The following is a 3740-nucleotide window of genomic DNA, read 5'->3' as shown; positions in this document are numbered from 1 at the left end:
GCAGACTGCGGACAGAGTGTGCCTCAATAGTTGGAGGCTCAAATGAGCCCCAGCTGGGAAAATCTTGACAACAGCTGTCTGCCCCTACTTCAGGCATGATATTGAGCATTATTTCTTTGTTGTTTATAAATCATGTACTAAAATGCTAATTATTATTATTTTTTTTAGATAGCCTTTGGGAACATTTTGATCTCGAAGTGGGGAGGAAGACCAAAAGTGCCAAAGCTGATGCCATCCATGAGGTCAATAGATTCATGGCAGAGGGCAATATTGCGAGGTCCCAGGATCCTCTTATATATTGGAAAAACCAAAAGAGGGTTTATCCAAACCTCTTCCGCCTGGCCTTAACATTTTTGTGCACTCCAGCTTCATCTGTGCCATGTGAGCGGGTGTTTTCCACAGCTGGAGAACTAATACCCAAAAAGCATAACAGACTGAATTTCAAAACGTTGCCAAACTTATTTTTTTGAATAAAAAAAACAGAACAAGCATCTTCATTCACAACATGTTTACTTAGAGGTTATTACATTATGATACAGGTTCTCATTATTTATTGACTGTATCTAAAATATCAAAGATGTTTTAATATTACAATGCATCATACAATGAATTACATCATATTAGTGTATATAATAGGTCATCAAATCAGTGTCAGTTAACTCTGTCAACTAGGTTGCCTGTAGGGATTTTTAATGTCCAGCAGGTGTCAGTATTCAGTGACACAGTATTGACACAGTATCAATACAGTTTGGTAATGTGTCGAAACGTTTCATGACGCCTCATCAACCCATTACTAATACGGGGTAATCAGAGCTCTGATATATGATGGAGCTTGATTATTAAGGGCTTTATACTGTTATAGAAAAATATGATTAGTTGTTATATTAATCAGGCATTTTAATGGAAAATAATAAGAGGTACTTCTGGTCTCTAAACTGTGTCTCCCCTGTGAGGCAGAAAACACACAGCTCATAGGGTGTTTGCTTTAAGGTCTGAAAGATATTTTATGGTTCTTGAGGTCATCTGGGTTGACCCCTTGATAGGACATCTGGGTGCTAAATCAGCCTTACTTCATGAAAACCCTCGAGAGAATAGTCTCCTTGTTTTGGGAGCAGAAATAACTTGGAGCCACAGTGTCTGCGCACACAACCCCCAAACTAATCGGGAGGGGCTGGTCAGTCTGATAAAAGATGGATTTGCAAAGATGAGGGTAGACAAGGTTCTGACAGATATAACTGTCTGAACCTTAGTTATAATGCATAGGTAAAGTCCTATGTACTACCTAAATGAATAACCAAACCATACCACTTCATCATAAAAGCAGCTCAATAATAATATTAATAAAAGGTTTATTTTTAGGTCATTCCATTTTGCTCATACCAGTTAAATGAATCCTAGATATAAACAGCACATTGTTTGCTTAATTGTGCTTGATAACCATATAAATATTCCTAATTCATTGGCTGCACTCGAATATATGATTCCCATAAATTAAAGGACAAACGCCTATGTATGTACAATTACATTTATATACTGCAAACATTTTTTGATGAAGTCATGCTACAAATGTGGTGATAAATATTAGCAGACATACTTCACTCCTTAGCTCAGAGAACACATTTTTGTGATGCTTTGACATACAGAGTAAGTAAAGTGTTTCATATCATTTCAAGTGCTGTAATGAAACTGGGGATTTCACTGCATGAAAAGTGTGATTTCCGTCACTATGCGGCACTGTAGATTGTCGTGGAAGTTCAGGTTAACGGCTGTTCACGGTAATTTGCAGGCAACACCGAAAACTGCCGTGAATTGTCAGAAATTGACGTGGGCCTTGCTTGGCGTGGTCCCCCCATGACCCCCCCTCCTCCTAATTCTAGGGGAGGCTTTAACATGTAAATGAAAATGCTGTGAGCTATACAAATGCAAATCAGGGTTGCAGGGGGAGTTTACCCATGTCTCGCATTCAACTCCCCTTCAACTCCTCTTGGACGCGATCTACAACTTTCAGCCAGTCCGCAGACTGACGAGAAGAAACTGCTGATTGCTATCAGTGGACTGTCTCATATGAGTCAGTCGGTACTGAAGCAATGCCAAGAGCGTGGAAATGTTCAAGTCAGAAGTTTTGGTTGGGTCATTCAGGTTAAAGTAAATGAAATGGGTTTAATGAACTAAAAATAAGTCCCACTTTAATAGAGATGTATAGTGAGGATTTAACTATATATACAGATGCATCTAAACTAACTGATAAAAGGATGGGTGTTGCTTATGTCATTCCAAAATTAAACATTAAAGTTGGAAAAAGAATGAGTGATGATTTAGCAGTTTACACAGCGGAATTGATTGCTGTGTGGCTAGCTTTGCTTTGGGTGGAGGACAATAGGCCAAGGAAGGCAGTAATTACTTCAGATTCCAGCTCAGCTTTAATCAGTATTAAAACATTTCAGTCAAAATCAAGGCAAGACATTGTGTATGATATACTGCAAGCTGCAAATAATCGAATAAAGTCAGGAATTAATATAACTCTGGTATTGTACCAGCACATATTGGAGTAATAGGAAACGAGTTAGCAGATAAAAGTGCTAAGCAAGCAGCTAGACATTCTAATATAGATGTTGAAGTGCACTACAGCAAAGAAGAAATTAAAAAACACAGGGGAAATGAGTGTAAACTATGTAATTGGCTTCCTGAGGAATACAGGACTAATTAAAATAATTTAGTATGATCTTTTTGTTTGTTTTGTTTTGATTAGTTTGTTTCGTTATGTTTGTTTGTGTGTTTGGTTTATTTGTTTGCAACCTATTAGGGAAGGTTAGACTCCAGTACCACACTCCAGTCCAGTTGGTGGCGGTAATGCACCATTAAAGTTAGTTGCCAACCGCCATAAAAACCGAAAGAAGAAGAAGAAGAAGAAGAAGACGAAGAAGAAGCGGACCGTCTCGTCAGCTAATAGTGCCGATATGAATGAGCGGTTCATTTAACTGCAGAATTCGGTAAACTCCAGGTTGCTGTCCATAGAGGACAAGTTGGCGGCTCTGCAGTCGAACAACTGTGCGGGAGAGACTAACTCCAAGAAGAGAAGACGGGTGCAGAATCCCAAGCTTAGGTAAGAATATGTTCGGTGACTGCTAGCTAAGCTAAAAGTAGCCTAGCCTACAACCAAATCTAAGATTAGCCTAGTAGCCTTGCAAAAGAACAAGCTTTATTAAAGTGTATTTTCATTTACAGGAAGCAGTATGCCGTCTTCACAACTCGGAGACAAATTGCAGGCGCTATGAACCGGAGCGAGGCGGTGACCTCCTATTTGCTCGGAGCCATGTCTGCAATTCCAGATTGACACGATGTTGATAAAGACGACATCATCTGTAAGTGACTTGTTTTTACTGCTTCTCCTTCCTTGTTTAATGTTATTGTGACTTGCGTTTGATTTTTATTCATACCACTCTCATTTAATTGTTTTCCAGCCTGGCGAAGAAGATGCCGTTGTTGGCGTGGTCTCTGGATGGATTGGACGGCCGCCGCCATTTCGTAGGCCGGTGTTGTGCGCAATTCTGTTTCCCCCGTGTCGGGAGCTCACTTTGCAGCCGTTTTCCCGGCGCTTCTAGTTGATTTCTCGGTAAAACAAATCCTATAATCATTTCTAGGTTGTAACATTCAGTTTAATCGGCAGCTGTTTACAAAATTGTAAAATAAAAATAAATAAACGGTCTTTCAGACATCTCCCGAAAACTTTGGGAAATAAA

General features: G+C 39.4%; 1 long non-coding RNA gene across 1 annotated transcript; it reads left to right on the top strand.

The window, feature by feature from the left end:
- Nucleotides 1–3073: 3073 nt before the first annotated feature.
- Nucleotides 3074–3499, top strand: LOC118563616. Its single transcript, XR_004931306.1, has 3 exons — nucleotides 3074–3103; nucleotides 3226–3362; nucleotides 3462–3499. It is a non-coding gene; the product is annotated as an uncharacterized LOC118563616 (long non-coding RNA).
- Nucleotides 3500–3740: the final 241 nt, after the last annotated feature.

Source organism: Fundulus heteroclitus, chromosome 7, assembly GCF_011125445.2.
Source record: "Fundulus heteroclitus isolate FHET01 chromosome 7, MU-UCD_Fhet_4.1, whole genome shotgun sequence".
Taxonomy (NCBI): Eukaryota; Metazoa; Chordata; class Actinopteri; order Cyprinodontiformes; family Fundulidae; genus Fundulus; species Fundulus heteroclitus.
The sequence above is the reverse complement of the archived record's forward strand: the minus strand, read 5'-3'. Positions and strand labels throughout refer to the sequence as shown.